Genomic DNA, 18,939 nt, shown 5'->3' with positions numbered 1-18,939 from the left:
GTTGTAGCGATTCAATGTCGGCTCCATGGTTCTCTATAGTCATATGAGTTACTTACCATGTAGATTGAAAAGGTATGTTTTGGGGTCTTGTTTCGAGGGCAGATAGGCAGGTAAACCCGGAAGACCAGACCTTGAGGGTAGCTCCCGACAGAAGGTTGGCAGGTAAACCCGGAAGACCTATTCTGGAGGAAACATGTACCTAATATCCGAACATGTGATATGTTCTCAGAATATCTAATCGGATGGTCAGTGGACATTCAATCGTAGTGCTACGAGTTGACATGCTTCCCTGTACTGGATAATGAGGAAACCTTAGGATCTGTCACGGATCTGTAGTTGATGTATGTACCCTGTAGAGCCGAGAGAACCCATAAGATAGGGGAACTCACTGAGATTTAGTAATCTCACCCCATTCATCTTATTATTTTTCAGGTACCGTGCAAGATCGAGTTTTGCTAGATGCTTGGATCAAGAGCTTTTGACTAGATGCCGTGAAGACTGTGCCTGATCTTTTCTTCCGCTGTGTATTATTATCATTGTGTAGATATATTCATTGTATCCATCTTCAAGATGATTTTAAATGTATACATCTTATGTTATTATTCCTGACTTTTGTATGTACTCAGTACCAGTTATTAGTAGGGTGTTACAGTATAATTGTTAATACTACTTGTATGCTCCTTTTAGGATCTATCCCATTATCACGATCACTTAAGATTAGACTCTTTTGTACATAAAACAATAATAACTTTAGATTAGAAAATAGGTTAGTTCCCTTATCATTTTCTTTTCTTTTTCAACACTAAAACATCTAATAAAATATCAAAATAAAATCCCTTTAAAACATACCAAGAAAACACTAAAAAAAACATTAATAAAAAAGTGAAAATCATTAAATACGGAATGGAAGCTTGAATCTCCCTTGCTTAAGGGAATCATTCGAGTGCTTAGATCTCCCTTGCTTAAGGGAACCATTCGAGCGTAAGTTCATAATCATAAAAAACACAAACCAAAGAGTAACTCGAGTTTCCCTTGCTTAAGGGATTTCCTCGAAACACTCAAAATCTCTCTCTCATCTCTTTTCTTAAGGGCAATGTTATTTCCGCTCGAATGCATCGTAGGATGTCCCCTTATGCAAGAGCGCGAACGTTAACTCCGCCCAACTAAAAAACACAAAAACAAACTAAAACATGTGAGCCGAACTACGGCGCTCTGATTCCTGAAAAGGATACGTAGGCATCAAGTCGCGGGGCTTGAACGAGCACACTTGTAAATAATTCCTTCTTTTCCCCGTATTTCTTTTTGCATGCATTCATATATTGGTAGACATAGTACACACCCTTTAGACAGAAACAAACATAGGTGGATACCATCGAGTACGATGGGCGCGAGGGGTGCTAATACCTTCCCCTTGCATAACCGACTCCCGTACCTAGATTCTCTGGTCGCAAGACCCTGTTCTTATCCCTTGTTAGGTTTTATAATATTCCTTTCCCTTATGGGATAAATATATTGGTGGCGACTCTGTTCTTTTTTCGCGAGCGTGCGATAGCTGGCGACTCTGCTGGGGATGTTGATAGACCTGTGCTGGTCCATTCTTAGCGAGTCGATCCTAGCCTTTGTTTGTTTCTTTTATTGGGTGTTTCTTTGTTTATATGTTTACTTCTTGTATATATGTTTGCATATCATGTTTACTTTCTGCATGCATCTGGACTATATTATGGGTCCCCGTGGGGGCCATATTTTTTCTGCTTTATTTTGCAGGTGGGGGTTTAGTGTGAGGTAAAAGGCCCACTACCCAGGCCAGTGACACATAGGATTAGCGTGGATGCTCATGTTGACTCCCGTAGCGCTTGCTATGATCGAGTTTGATATGGGGTACCACAACTGGGCGAGGTTCTTTCATGGAACACTGTGTCTGGCACGCTTGTTGCCTCAAACACTTTGTACCCCGTGGGAACTGTAGACCCTAGTGACCATTAGGGACCACCTGTCCGTGTCTAGAATACATACCTGTGAGATTGGGGTGGGACAGGAAACCTTGGCTCCTACATACCATTGGCTCTTCATATTTGAGGTCGGACCTTTATTTGGTCTGTTCTCATGGTGCTTGATATTCTGGTATTCAAAAAGGCGTCGAACCTTTGATCCTGTGACATTTGACTTATGCAAAAGTTTTACCTCAGTTATTCAGAGGATTGCACAGTGGTTACTAAGATTATATGGATCTTAATCCCATGCTTTTGCATTGCATAACATCATTGTTTTATCCACTTCATTTGTGAGAGATCCTAAAGTCTGTTTCCAAAAAAAAAAAATAGAAAAACAGAAAAAAGAAAAGAAAAGATACTCTATATAAAATAAAGCTTAGATTCCAAAAGAAAAAAAAAGAAGAACAAAAGTGTATGAAAAGACTTTAGGATCTCTCATAAATGAAACATCCATTCATACTATCATGCATTTCATGGTTCTTTCAAAGACTTATGGGACCCTTCCTATCCAGATTTCAAGATCAACAACAGATTTGACTTCTCGTTGCCACAACTCCAAGATCAACTATGGAACAACTACGTGAGGAAATGGATGAGATGAGGGAACAAATGGGTCATCTTATGTTGGAGATGCAAGACTTGATCCATAATCAGGGTGCCCTAAAAGAGGAAAACAATCAGTTGAAGACTAAGTTGAGCCTGGTCATGGAAGTTCTGAGGACGATACTAAGAAAAGAATGTGATGTTGTCCCTGCTGCTGCAACAGAAATTGTTGACTCCTTCTCTTCAATAGGATCTCTTTCCATTCATGGGATGCCTCAGGGAGCTCTCCCTCAACTTCAAGTGCCATTACTTCCACGTCAACTGGTTCATATTCCTAGAATGAATCGAGGGGGCCAAATGTGTGGACAAAAACCTAAGATGCCTCAAAGGGTTCTCGATCCGATCCCGACGCCTTATGCTCAGTTAATTCCCCGCTTGCTGGAACTTCGGTTGGTTGAGCTACGCGATTTGTCCATGCTTGAAAAGATTCCCCCTAATTTTGATGTCAATGCTCGCTGTGAGTACCATTCTGGGGCACCTGGTCATGATACTGAGAATTGTAGGGCGCTGAAACATCAAATTCAAGATCTCATTGACTCAAAAGTGATTTTGTTCACCCCCGGGGGTATGAGCGTTCAAGGAAATAGAGTTCCATCTGTGGTGGAAGAAAAGGTTGATTCATACTTCTATGTCGGATCTACTTCAAGTTAGAAGCACAACACACTATCTTGGATTCCGAATTCTCCACTTTATCAGTCTTTGATTGTTTCACAACCAAATCAAAAAAGGAAGACACCTGAACAGATTGGGTATTTGAATCATCACCAACAACAGGGTCCACAAAGGCCGAGGAGACCACCAAGAAGAATTGACCCAATTCCTATGACCTATAGTCAACTGCTTTCTCATTTATTCAAAGATTCTTTGGTCCAACTGAGGGAATCTAAGCCCCCACCAACACCGATTCCTCAAGGATATGACTTAAATGCAAAGTGTGAGTACCATTCTGGGACATCTGGACATTCAACTGAGGATTGTAATATTTTGAAACACAAAGTCCAAGATCTCATTGACTCCAAAGCAATATCATTCACTCCAAATGGCCTGCACATAAATTGAGGAGTCGTGAATATCTGTATTCCATAAAGCATCTCCAAAGAACAATAAGCCCAGACAGAGTCAAGCCTCCTCAACAATGGCAATGATCATTTCATTTTTGTATTCTCATTTCAGTATTTCCTGTTTTGTTGAAGGCTACTTCCCTATTTAAACTTGTTGGTATGATAACAATTAAAGCACCACAAATTCTCGAGCAACTTTGTCAGAATCTTTTTCCAAAAAGTAATCAAGAATGTTCTGTAGAAGCATCTCTCGTTATCAAGGTTCTTGTGCTCAGTTGTATCCGTGCAGGTTGGTGTTTCAGTCGGTGTTTGAGCTTTCCTTACAACAGATGGATTTTCTGAGCTTGATGACCATACAAGATTCTTTCCACTTATGATGGCAATTACTATTCTAGCAACTATGCTTGGGGCTCCTAATTGAGGGATAAGCAAGACGTACTCTTATCTTGAGCATTGCATCACTCACATTGCTCGAATCCCTAAAGCAAGGCAAAAGTTTACAACTCGTGGGTGACTTCGTTGGAGTTCTCTTTTGAAGTAATCTGAAGTATTTGGAAGGAACTGCAGAAAGTATTCAAGCTCAATAAGTCCAGACGGAGTCAAGTCTCCTCAACAATGGCATTCATTTAGTTTCGTTATTGCATTCTCATTTGTAACATTTCATTGTTTGTTTAAGCATTGCTAGCATGTAAAAACTTGTTAATTTCTGAATGAAAATCATAATACATTGTTTATGTTTGTCTTGAAGAAACCCATTCGTTTTCGCTCATAAAATGTTTTTGGCATTACGATACCAACTTTACTAATTGTTTGCTTAGGCAAAAAGCTGAGGGAGAATGATGAAGATAAAAATGCAAAATCTCCAATTATGTACTTTTGAATAAAACCCTACTAAGGATGTACAGGCATTGTTTCAAATCCCCAAACACCGGAGATATAAGGGAGATAGACCCTCGTCAACCCCTTTGAGCCTTGAAGTAGGAGTTTCTTTTTTAATCATAAAGACCCTTATTTTAACCTTGGGGCAGGGTAGTGTTCATTTAACTTGATTGAGTGTTCAAAACTCACCAAAAAGGTATGCATCTAAGGATACAACAATGGTTATCCTTCAAAAGGTTGAGGAATTTCAAAACCGCAATGATTATCCTTATTCCATCAAGAGATCAAGAGATGACGATACCACAATAGTAATCCTTCATCAATCAAAGAATGAGGCAGTCACAATCTTTCAAACAAACCGAAAGCAACACAACATCACACGACTTGTTCAAAAAAGGAGAATTAAAAAAAAAAGAGAAAAGAAAGAGTCCGCTAAGTCAATAACATGAAAATAAGTGACTTAGGCAAAAGATAAGGCATCCCGCTGGACTCCAAAATAAAATTCAAAAGAATTTGTCCAGGCAAAAGTTAGGAAAATAAAAAAAAAGAAAAGCAAAGCAGAAGCGAAAAACAAGGATTACAAAATAAAGATCCTCGTCAAAAGAACAAAGTCGTGTGATCAGACACCAAAAATAAAAGGTGAGTGACTGCCATTTCCAAAAAACCCCCATTGATTCTTCAACCATCTCAAAATTCCTTGTGAGGGATGAACGCTCATGTTGAGTTAATTGAACCTAGGAACGGAGAACATCATGAAGGGGGTGGGTACGAATAATTTTGAGCCTAAAAATCCTTTGTTTTTAAAACCGTGAACCCGGCCAAGTTACAACCCTTAAAAGTCCTAATTGAAGTAGGATTTATTTCGAAAACGCACTCCGATGAGATAGCATTTAACTGACTCACAATGAAATATGACTCATATCCATGTTGGTATCATACATTTGCTTTATCTTCCACATGCAAAAATCGAGGTTGTGTCAACTGGTTATCCATTCACAAGAGGTCGCAACCTCATTTCAATAAAAAGTTTTAAAACTTCAAGACTAACATAGGCTTTGCATTAGAATTATCATTCTTAGGATTAACATTCTTTTGAATACAAAACATCTGCTTAAACATCAAAAAATTTCAGGATGAAAATCAGTGAGTAACTTGATCATGTCAAAGTACAAGAGACTTGAGAACTCCGAGGAGGAAAAGCTAATCATCTCAAATGTTGACCATCAAGGGGCAAGTTATCCAAAGAACTCCGTTGGGCATGAACAGTTAATGCTTTCCTTGATTACCTTGAGGGGAAGAGTTTGAAGATTCCGTTGAGCGTGGTAAAGTTGTTTCCATGTTTGTTTGACTTCAAAACAATGGAAGCTTGAGGATTCTAGTAAGATGTACCTAATCAGGGGCAACTGAATCGAGGTTTGACCTCTCAAATTCAACATATTTGGGGCAATCACGTCGATAAATCTCTTCAAGCTTCCATCAATCTGAGATAATCACGTCGATAAATCTCTTCAAGCTTTGATCAATCTAGGGGCAATCATGTCGAGGAATATCTCTTGAGTTTGACCAATCTGGGGCAGTTACGTCGAGATTCGACAAATCTCTCCAAGGTTTCTTTAGTGCAAATTCCTTCATGGGTCGTGAAGCTTGGGGCAAAATCTTGAGTCATATTGTCTCTCCCCGACCATTGGAGTTTATTTCCCCTAGAAATTTGGTCTCTCCCTAAGCATAGGAGTTTATTTCTCCTGAGAGTTTGTTCCGTCCCTCAAGCATAGGAGTTTATTTCTCCTAGGAGTTGTTCTACTTCCCCCATCTGGGCTTCTTATCTGGATCTCTCATCCCCAACATGGTGAATCGAGGGAATCTCCTCAAGCTGAAAATCCTCCAAGCAGTGGCACATGGTGAGAAGTCAGAAATTATTCTTCAAGTCAAAGAAGGAGCATCTTACAAATCAAAGTCCAATATCTATTGGCACCTCCACATGGTCCTTAACACTAAGGGGATTCTCCCTGGTGTTTACCTCACTAATGCCTTTATTTGGCACTCTGCATATAGTATCCATTGCATATAACATTGCATCCTCAAAAGCGTAGCATATCCATCAAAATGGAGCATTACGCCATACAAAAATTCCAAACATGCATCAATGCATAAGCCAGTTTGTATGTAGAAGGTACGAAATAATATATATCCCCGGAAGAAGCCTCATCTTCTCTCTACAATATGGATCGGATACAATGTCTTTCTTCGTCAGAATCGTTGTCTCCGGGGTTATTTCCCGTATGTTGCGTGCAGATTAGAGCGTGAATGAGGGTGGGCATTCAACCCATCTCATTTTTCAATCGTTTGAATAACCATACTTAGTGTGTGGCAATTCGAACGATTGCCGCTCTTGAAGGGTTACACCCCGCCTTTTGGCCTGAGGGATTAATGTAACTCTTATGCTTCGTAAGCATCGATATCTCTGTAATCTCCAATGGTTACTATCATCTTCTTATCGAGTCTAGTCGTTACTAGTCTTGTCGTGGTTATTTCCCGTGTGCTGCGTGCAACATAGAGTGCGAATGAGGGTGGGCATTCAACCCATCTCATTTTTCAATCGTTTGGATAACCATACTTGGTGTGTGGCAATTCGGACGATTGCCGCTCTTGAAGAGTTACACCCCGCCTTTGGCCTGAGGGATTAATGTAATTCTTATGCTTCGCAAGCATCAACATCTTCATGATTCTTCAATGTTTACTGATGTCTTTTGATCGAGTCTAGTCGTCACTAGTCTCTGTGGTCCCCTTCCCTTGTGCGGACAATTTTTTCAGGTCCAACCCCCTTGTTGTGAATCCAAAGCCCAGTTCCCAACCTGGCAAACCCTTTCAAAGCCCAATTCCCGTCCTGGCAAACCATTTCAAACCCAATTGCCAATCCCCAGCCTCAATATTGTTGATAATCTTCTCCTTCTCCAACCTCATTGTTGATGTTTATCCTTCTTCAATTCTTGTGAGTCGTGAGTTTGTTATTCTCACCCCGATGTTGAGTCATAGATCACACGAGATCTTTTCTTTTCAGTCCTGAAGATCGTACGAGATCTTCTCCTAATGTCGAGCTGTTGTTGAGTCATAGATCGTACGAGATATTTTTCCCTTCAGTCTTGAAGATCGTACGAGATCTTCTCCCGATGTTGAGTCATAGATCGTACGAGATCTTTTTCCTTTCAGTCTTGAAGATTGTACGAGATCTTCCCCCGATTTTGAGTCATAGATCGCACGAGATCTTTTCCTTTTCAGTCTTGAAGATCGTACGAGATCTTCTCCCGATGTTGAGTCATAGATCGCACGAGATCTTTTTCCCTTCAGTCTTGAAGATCGTACGAGATCTTCTCCCGATGTTGAGTCATAGATCGTACGAGATCTTTTTCCTTTCAGTCTTGAAGATCGTACGAGATCTTCTCCCGATGTTGAGTCATAGATCGTACGAGATCTTTTTCCTTTCAGTCTTGGAGATCGTACGAGATCTTCTCCCGATGTTGAGTCATAGATCGTACGAGATCTTTTTCCTTTCAGTCTTGGAGATCGTACGAGATCTTCTCCCGATGTTGAGTCATAGATCGCATGAGATCTTCTTTCCTTTCAGTCCTGAAGATCGTACGAGATCTTCTCCCGATGTTGAGTCATAGATCGCACGAGATCTTTTTCCTTTCAGTCTTGGAGATCGTACGAGATATTCTCCCGATGTTGAGTCATAGATCGCACGAGATCTTTTTCCTTTCAGTCCTGAAGATTGTACGAGATCTTCTCCCGATGTTGAGTCATAAATCGCACGAGATCTTTTTCCTTTCAGTCTTGGAGATCGTACGAGATCTTCTCCCGATGTTGAGTCATAGATCGCACGAGATCTTTTTCCCTTCAGTCTTGAAGATCGTACGAGATCTTCTCCCGATGTTGAGTCATAGATCGTACGAGATCTTTTTCCTTTCAGTCTTGAAGATCGTACGAGATCTTCTCCCGATGTTGAGTCATAGATCGTACGAGATCTTCTTTCCTTTCAGTCCTGAAGATCGTACGAGATCTTCCCCTCGATGTTGAGTCATAGATCGCACGAGATCTTTTTCCTTTCAGTCTTGAAGATCGTACGAGATCTTCTCCCGATGTTGAGTCATAGATCGTACGAGATCTTTTCCTTTCAGTCATTGTCTCATACAACCATTCTCTTTGAAAACCTGTATTGGCACCTCGGCTACGTTACATACTACCACTATTCAAATCCATTATTCACTGTAAATATCCCCACCAGAAAAACAAAAAATTCTCCTTCCCCAGCAGATATCAAAAGAAAAGTAAGGATAACACTGACACCATCTTTTCAAGACAAATTTCAGGTCTTGGATATTTAATCTTCTTCTACCTCGAATGTTCGAAAGGCTAGCGACAATCTCACCTTCAGGTTTAAGACAATTAAATAGGGGCAGCTGTCATACCCCAAATTTGTCCTACCCTTATTTAGCTGGCTTGCAACCCATAAGCATACATCCATCTAGGTCATACCATTGCATACATCCATATCATTGATCCTGGATCAGAAGGAGAGATTTGAAGCCTAATATGGGATGCCATCATCTTGCCCAAGATCTTTTGAAATCAGGGTTTCTATCCAATTCATGGCACTAGTGGGAAGGTACAAGTTCAGGAGTCATCTGATTACCCTGATCATCCTAATGAGGGTTTCCTTGACCAAAGTCAACTAGTTGACTTTTTGGTCAAGATTTAATCAGGAATTGGCTTTATGAGTGAGAGACTTCCATGTTGAGCATGTGGGACAGTTCATTTGACAAGGTTTGATTGGTCAAGGTTTAATCACAAATTTCATCAATAATCAGAGAAAATTTGAAAAGTTGACTTTTGATCAGAGACAAGTCAATCAGTCAGAAATTGATCCATGGTGGAAGAATAGCCAAGAAAAGTCAAAGGAATAATAAAATCAGGGCCAATCGGTCAAAGTTTCCATTTTTGGAAATATGGCTAAAAATGGAAAGTTTCAACACTTAGAAATTTTTTGAGGCTTTAGAGATGGCTAGTCAGCTGACTTCACAGCCTGTTTACACGTGTGAAAAGCCATTATTTCAGGAAGGTCCCAACATGAAAAATGCTCAGATCATGGCATACTACAACTCTCTAGTTGGAAGTTTTCTCATCCGAGGCCTGGTTGAAGAGATAATAGGATGGGAAGTTGGGAGAAACACACTGGATCCAAGTTCAACACTTAGAAAATTTCTGGGCACGCGTGAACATTCTATCAAACACGTGGCGTGCCAGTTTCAAGACTGATTATAGAGATATACAAGGGTCCTTGAAATGCAACATTGGTATGCTTCTATTCTCCTCCATGTGCTCTTTCCAATAAGCCAAGAATCAGGTTATTTGGACAAGTATTGAACAAATTACAAGCCCTCAAAGTCACTAGTTCGTAAGGCCAATGTCATGCTTCTGGCCAGGCAGAATTCCAAGTCATGCGCGCGACATTTCTACAAGCACGTGGTGGGCTGACTTCAGGTCCAAATTTCTTCCTCCACAAGCCCCCATTTTAGACAAGCTTGGTATCAAACCACTCCTTGCCATGTTCTTTATCCAATGGGTCCAAGATCATCAATTTTGGACGTATAAGGAGCAAGGTAGAGAGACCTAAAGGCATGCCCTAACCAAGTCATGTTCCCAGCCACGAATCCAAGCCAATTCAAGTCGTGCGCGCTGTGGTACTTTCATGAGTTCCAAGCCATTTTGCTTCCCTTTCCAAACATTGATTCAAAAGTTTCTCAACACCAAAGTGACTCTATACCATGCACTCTTTGGATGGGCCCCAAGATTGAATCATTTGGAGGTTTGTAGCTAGAGTTATATGTCCACAAAATTGGTGCCATGAAGTTTTTGACGAACAACACATGAGATCTTGCAGCACCTTTTTTTTCAAATAGCTATGTGCAGACCCTTGCTCATTAAATCTTGAAGCAGAATCCACTACATCCACACTCACCATAAGCTCATGCTCTCCCATACCTCACTTATAAATATCAGAACTCTTCACAAACCAAAGGCACGCTATCAATTCTTCACTCTCTCAAAAAGTTCTCACCTCACTCTCTTCTTCCCTCTCTCGTTTCTCTCTCTCTAACCTCTCTCAAGAAGTTTGTTATAAATCATAACAAACTTCGAACTACCACCGGTAACCGCCCTCAACCTCCATCCTCAGCACCACACCACCACCATCGGAGCAACCTCAACTGATCCTCATCTTCCTCACCTACAAGCTCCATAAGCCAATCTTCATCTTCCTCATTCGATCTCCATGCTCCTCTGTCAACAATGATCTTCGGCACCTTCGATTGTTGAATATTGTGAGTGCTTCTGAGTTTATTTCTCAGAAGCTGAAGATCCTTTCATCGCCATCGCCAAGAACTGACAAGTGATACAATCGGTGCCATTATCGCCTTCGAGAGTTAGATCCAAAACGCGGAGAGCTAAAGCTTTACGAAGATATCAGTTCAAGACTTCACCAGGTAAGCTTCGTAGATCCTCTCTGCCTTTAGATGCATGCCATAGAACATCGTTAACATGCTTAATGCTATCGCACTTGATAAGAATACGTGATGTCCGTTGTGTGAGAATCTTTTCTTTGAAATCAGTTAAGATGATAGTGTAGCTTTCTGAGTGCGTGTTGCATAAATATGAACTCTAGAGTCCACGGGGACTCCATTGATGTGCTTGTTTTCGATTTTGGCAAAGTTGATATTAGTTAGGGTTTTAAGTTTGTGACTGATTCAAATAGTAGAGGACGATTCATTGAAAACTAAGGTTGGATCTGTATGCTACATAAAAAAATCGAGTTGAATAGTGGCCTTTCTTTGAATTTCTGGAAAATCTATGAATCTCCGCCGCGGGAACCACCGGAGAAGACGACCGGAAGTCTCTCCGGCGCCGGCGTTTGTTTTGTTCTTTTCCTCGTTTTGTTCGTACACGTGGCACGCATGGTGTTCATTTGGTTAGTCTTTTGTCCTTTTGCAAATGATTGGAAGCTTAATGTGGTTGATCCTGATTGGTCCATGGAATAATTTTGTTTTAGTGACTTAAAATTAGTGCACCAATTGATACATGTGCGTTTATTTTCTCTTTGCATGTCACATTAGCAACCATATGCTATAATAAATACATGCTGATTAATAAATGGAATAAAATCTGATATCAATTTTAATGGATTATTGGGCCAAACCCCCTGAAGGCCCATTGCACCGGTTTTTTTGCAAGCAAATCTGAGCAAAAACAATATTTTGGGCCTTATGACTGAATCTGGCACTGCACCCCTGCTATGGCCCATCCTTCCTTTTTGGTATATAGCAAATTGTAACAAAAACGCCACCCTGGGCCTCAATCTCCTGGGCCCTGAGCGAACCACTCAGGAATTCCATTCACACCCCCTGACTTACACCATTTCTCTTGTTAGAATTAGATTTTTTCCTATTATTTTTAGGTTCTAAGAAACAATAAAATCCATTAAAATTTTGTTCGATTTTTAGGTGATTAAAAGACGTCAATAAAAAATATTAGTTTTAGGCTTATTGTTTTAGCCTCTTTTTTGCTTGATTTGGAATTCATTTCTCTTTCATAAAAATGCCATAAAAATAGTAGTTTTAGTTTAATTTCGCACTAATGCTTGAATTGTTTTTGTACCATTTCCATGTTATTTTTGTATAATTGTTAATACTACTTGTATGCTCCTTTTAGGATCTATCCCATTATCACGATCACTTAAGATTAGACTCTCTTGTACATAAAACAATAATAACTTTAGATTAGAAAATAGGTTAGTTCCCTTATCATTTTCTTTTCTTTTTCAACACTAAAACATCTAATAAAATATCAAAATAAAATCTCTTTAAAACATACCAAGAAAACACTAAAAAAAAACATTAATAAAAAAGTGAAAATCATTAAATAGGGAATGGAAGCTTGAATCTCCCTTACTTAAGGGAATCATTCGAGTGCTTGGATCTCCCTTGCTTAAGGGAACCATTCGAGCGTAAGTTCCTAATCATAAAAAACACAAACCAAAGAGTAACTCGAGTTTCCCTTGCTTAAGGGATTTCCTCGAAACACTCAAAATCTCTCTCTCATCTCTTTTCTTAAGGGCAATGTTATTTCTGCTCGAATGCATCGTAGGCTGTCCCCTTATGCAAGAGCGCGAACGTTAACTCCACCCAACTAAAAAACACAAAAACAAACTAAAACATGTGAGCCAAACTACGGCGCTCTGATTCCTGAAAAGGATACGTAAGCATCAAGTCGCGGGGCTTGAACGAGCACACTTGTAAATAATTCCTTCTTTTCCCCGTATTTCTTTTTGCATGCATTCATATATAGGTAGACATAGTACACACCCTTTAGACAGAAACAAACATAGGTGGATACCATCGAGTACGATGGGCGCGAGGGGTGCTAATACCTTCCCCTTGAATAACCGACTCCCGTACCTAGATTCTCTGGTCGCAAGACCCTGTTCTTATCCCTTGTTAGGTTTTCTGATATTCCTTTCCCTTATGGGATAAATATATTGGTGGCGACTCTGTTCTTTTTTCGCGAGCGTGCGACACTGCCAAGCTTTTTCAGGGCAAACTTATGATGGAGTTTACTGATAAGATCATGAACAAGAGTAGCACTGGACCCAGTTAGGAGAATATCATCAACATATACTAGGGCATAAAGAGAAATACCTTGCCTAGAGTATACAAAGAGAGAGGTGTCACACCTTGAAGCAACAAAGCCAAATTCCAAGAGTGCTTGAGTGAGCTTCTCATACCAGGCCCTAGGGGCTTGCTTTAGCCCATAGAGAGCTTTGTGGAGTTTACACACTAGAGTTTCGTCAACAGAAACAAACCCTGGAGGTTGTGTCATATAGACCTCCTCTTGAAGGACACCATTTAGGAAAGCATTATTGACATCCACTTGTTGAATCTCCCATTGATATGTTAAGTGTGAGAATCACCCTTATGGTTGTTGGTTTGACCACAGGAGAGAAAGTTTCTGTGAAGTCAAACCCATGCTCTTGATGAAAGCCTTTAGCAACCAGCCTTGCCTTATGTTTGTTGACAGTGCCATCTGCATTTTGCTTAAGTTTGAAAACCCACTTGCAACCAACAGCTTTTCTATCAGGAGGGAGCTGAGTCAAGGTCCAAGTATTATTTACCTGTAGAGCTTTAAACTCTTGTGTCATAGCCTGTGCCCATTCAGGAGAATTCAAGGCCTGTTTCACACTGGTGGGTTCAGATGTGGACATGGCAATAAGAGCTTTGGGTTTAGACATCCCTGTTTTGGCCCTAGTGAGCATGGGATGATTATTAACAAGTAATGGAGTAGGACTGTGAGAAGAGTGAAAAGAAGGTGATTTTGAGGACTCAGATCCAAGAATAGGGGAAGATATAGTGAGCTCATTTGAGGATTGTGGTATAGAAATTGACTCTATAGCATTAGGTTCCACATGAGAGGAATTCAGAGGTTCACTACTGACAGGCTCTATGAGAATAGGTTCTCCATGTTCTATGACATTAGGCACAACAAGTGAGGTGTTTAGAGAGTCAGGAGTGGCATTGTCCTGAGGACAGGAGGATACATTTACCTTTGAGCTATGGACAGAGGTGCTATGTGCAGGGGAAGACTCAGTGGACAATGGCAGTACTGCAGAGTCTAAGGGGACTGCAGAAGAGAGCCTGTGATGAGACTGAGAAGCTTGAGGACTAAGCTGAGCAGAATCTGACACATGAGTGAGAGAGGGACTATTGCCTGCTGGTTGTTGACCATTGGAAGAGACTCTTGCTGATGGTGCAGGGCCAGGTACAAGAGGCAGATTAGTGACCAGTGGTACTGAGTGAGGACAAGAGATTGACCTTTGGGAATTAGTGTTTGCACTTGTCACTTCAGTGGGAAATAGTGTAGGAAAGGGAAACTTCTCTTCATTGAATGTGACATCTTTAGACACATAAATCTTGCCATCCTTGCTAAGACATTTAAAACCCCTGTGTTGAGTAGACACACCTAAGTACACACACTCTTGGCTTCTGAACTGAAGTTTATATTTGTTATATGGCCTGAGTAATGGGAAGCATGAACACCCAAAGACCTTTAGAGTCTTGTAGTCTGGCTGTCTAGCATATAGTGCAAAGTAAGGTGAGCTGTGATTAGGCAGACTAGGAGTGGGTAGCCTATTAATCAAGTGTGTGGCAGTGGTGACACTGTGATCCCAATATGTGAATGGAAGGGAGGAGTGTGCTAAGAGAGTGAGCCCCATCTCAACAATATGCCTATGTTTTCTCTCAACTGTGCCATTCTGATGAGAGGTATGAGGGCAGGTGAGTATGTGTGTGATACCCAAGTCTGCCAGGAATGTAGTGAATGGCCTATATTCTCCACCAAAGTCTGACTGAACAGCTTTGATGGTGGTGTGAAATTGTGTTTTGACAAAGACATGGAATAGTTTGAAAGAATTTAGAGCTTCAGATTTTTGTTTTAGTAGATATAGCCAGGTAAATTTTGTATGACCATCCACAAATGCAATGTAATATCTATAACCAGAACTGGAAGGTAAGGGAGAAGGGCCCCATAAGTTAGTGTATATAACATCAAAAGGATTAGCATAAACAGTGGTGGTTAAGGGAGCATGGATTCTATGTGCCTTACCAAGATTACAAGCAGTGCAGCAAAAAGAGCTATTTTTATTAGAGGCAGACATATTACACAATTTGAGGACTTGAGCTACAGAATTGAAATTAGCATGCCCTAGTCTATTATGCCAGAGTACACTAGAATTACTAGTTTGTGTACTACTAGAATTACAAGTTTGTGTACTACTAGAATTACAAAGAATAGTAGAACTAATAGGAGAAGCAGCATAGCTTTGAACACCAAGGGAATGACTCAAGGCTTTATTCTGACATTGAGGGCCTGCTTGCTTTAGTTGATGCAAGAGTTGAGGAAAACAATAGAGTCCACTGGCATCAAGTGTGCCTTCTACAAGTATGTGTTTAGAAGCCTGAGATTTTATATAGCATTTATCAGGCAAGAATTCAAAACTCACATTATTATCATATGAGAATTTAGAAACAGACAGAAGATTTCTAGTGATTAAAGGCACATGTAAGATATTATTGAGGACAAGACTATGATTAGGAAAAGGTTTTGAATAAAACAAAGAGGAACCAACAGCCTGAATATCTAGAGTCTGACCATTGCCTACAAAAACTCTATTAGTTCCTAGATAGGGCTTCTTATTATGCAAAAAGGAATCATAGGGAGTTAAGTGGTGTGAAGCACCTGAGTCTGCGAACCAGGCCTGAGATTCCAGCTCCGACGGAAGAGAGTACTCCTGAGTGATTGCCGGAATCCTGTTGGTGGTTGCCATCATAGCTACATATTGAGAGTTTTGAGATGCACCTTTGGTGGCTTCTTGTCCTGAAGAATTTTGTTGAGTTGTCTGATTATTAGAGGCAGTAGGTGGTTCAAAGTTTTCATCGAACCGGTGCCAGCAATTCAGAACTGAGTGTCCATATTTGCCACACAGTTGACAAGTAGGACGATTGCCGGCGGAATTTGTGACTCTGCCACGACCCCTACCACGCATGAATCGGTTGTTACGACCCCTGTTACCTGAGTAGGCTCCTCTGGAGCTCCCAGCTTCGTGACCTGTGTGAGCTACATTTGCAGCAACACTTGTGGTGGCCAGTTCTTGACGGAACTTCTCCAATTGTGCTTCTTGCACATACAGTAGGGCTTCGACTTCGCACAAGGTTGGTGCAACAGGGCAGCCATACATTTGCATAACAAACGGACTATACTCCTCCGGTAGTCCATTCAAGATTGAGTCGATTTGATCTTGTTCAGTTATGAGATCACCAACTGCTAACAAAGAATTAGCAATGGCTTTGATTCTCAACACAAATTCAGTGATAGTCTTGTTGCCTTTCATGGTAGATTTGAGCTCAACACGCAACTGGCGAACTCTTGCCTTCATTTGAGCATTGAAGTACTGGTGGATCTTATCCCAAACCTCAAAAGCATGCTTGCACGCCAAAACCCTCGGTAAAACTGATTCAGAAATTGTGGAAAGTAGCCAGATGAAGAGAGCTTGGTCTTGAACAAGCCACGACTCATACTCAGCGGAAATCGTACCTGTGAGACGATCTGCATCCGATTGAAACTTCTGCGGAATCTGCGGATTAACAACCATTTTGTGCATCTTCTGAGTGAGTATCACACCTTCCACTTGTTGATTCCAGAGCAGATAATTGTTTTCTTGGAGTTTGATCGAGAGCTTGGGACCAAAGGAACCGTTGGCTTTGGACACACCGAAGGTGGACGTGAAATCTTGCATTTGCGTCGAGTCTTTTCCCACGGAGATGGCTGGATCAGAGGATTCCATGGTCGGTGAGTGACGTGAGGAAGACGAAGACGAAAGAAAGGAGACAAGGATGGAGCGGAAGCGCGCTGGATCAGGCGGCGATTGATACCATGTTGAAGGTGTATGAACCTTCCATTGAAGAGCAAGAGGAAAAGCTTAAAGAAGATAAGATTTTGATTGTGTGAACAAGATGATTGAATACGTGTACAGATAGCCTTATATATACAGCCATATACAATGTGCCAGCTCAGCAGTAGTAGACTAACTAACTAACTGAAAACAGTTACATTATTTATCTAGTCAGCAAACTTCTAAATATGCATAATATGCATATCTCTAACAATATACTAGTATTTTTTTTCAACTTTGGAGTTGAGAATGAGTGTTATAAACTCTATCAATTAGCACCTCTAAGAACAACTAATAAGAGTGAGATCAACTAAGAAATCAAAACTACTAAAATCATCATCATTATATCATACTAAATTATAAACCTACAATTTCTTCTCCCCAAAATTTTCCCGCCAAAATTTATCATAAATAATCAATTAATTTAATAACACTAATTATTATTAAATATTAAATGTAAAATATATTTAATAAAATAAACTCTAAAAAAACTAACCACCTTTCATTGATCAATTAACCACCCCCTCCCAAAAATTAATAAAAAATAAATTATACTATTTAATAAATAAATAAAATTTTAGTTGATTCAATAACACTAATTACTATTAAATATTAAATATATTAAATAAAATAAACTCTCTATCATTATTAATTATAATTACTTAATAATAATTAAATTAAAATAGTATTACATCCCACTAACTCATTATTATTTATCCATAAAAAAAAATATAAAAACTATTAACTCCTATTAGTCAAAACTTCCCACTAACTCAATTCACAATCAAACCTCTATTTTATTAATTATTAATGATTTAAGACAATTTTATTAAGAGTAATGCTATTTAGTACGAAAGATTTTGATCAAGAAACACAAGAATGTACACGTGTCATTAATTTAGTGGATAATTTTTAATTTACTATAAATGAAATTCCCTTTTTAATAGGGATCATGGGGTGGTTGTGATAAAGAATGGTTGAGATTCATTCTTGCTTTTCTTGTTTTTACTTTTCTTACAAATAAGCATTTTCCTTTTATTAAATTAAAATATTTAGCATGTTCTCCACACTCCATAAAAATGAAATAAATCCCACTAAACCATTAACTTCACTTCCTAAATAAAATGATACGTATTCTATCATTAATTAATTATAAAAAATAATGATGTTTTAAGAAAAACTTCTCAAAATTTAACTTCCCATTATCTCATAAAATCATAATTATAGCAATTTCTATTTCTTCTAAGCGTTTCTCTTCCCCTTCTTCATATTAATTCTCATTTTTAAGCTCTGGTACAAATTTTGTAAGAATAGGAAATATAATTTTTTGGAAAGAATTGTTGAAGAATTTGGATTGTAAAAGAAGAAAGTTAGAAAATAAATTTTTTTAAGTTTTTCTCTTTCCACTTCTTCATATTAATTCTCTATATACAAGATCTCTCATTTTGAAGTTCTTCTAATTTTATTAGTGTTTATTTATTCTTGATTTTTTTTTGTAGGTACAAATTTTGAAGAAATAAGAAATATAATTTTTAGGAAAGAATTGTTGAAGAAGTTAGATAGTAAAAGATGGAGGTTAGAAAATGAATTTTTTAAGTTGTTTCTCTTCCCACTTCTTCATGTTTATCTTCTTGATACAAGATCTCTCGTTTTGAAGTTCTTTTAATTTTATCAATATTTGTTAATCCTTAATTATTATTTTTTTAGGTACAAATTTTGAAGGAATACATAATATAATTTTTATTAAAGAATTATTGAATAAGTTGAATTGTAAAAGATGGAGGTTAGAAAATAATGTTGTAATATTATTTTGTTAATTGATTTTTGTTATTCAATATTATAGTAATAGATG

This window comes from Vicia villosa, linkage group LG4, assembly GCF_029867415.1.
Source record: "Vicia villosa cultivar HV-30 ecotype Madison, WI linkage group LG4, Vvil1.0, whole genome shotgun sequence".
In the NCBI taxonomy this organism is placed as follows: Eukaryota; Viridiplantae; Streptophyta; class Magnoliopsida; order Fabales; family Fabaceae; genus Vicia; species Vicia villosa.
This window is presented reverse-complemented; position numbering follows the sequence as displayed.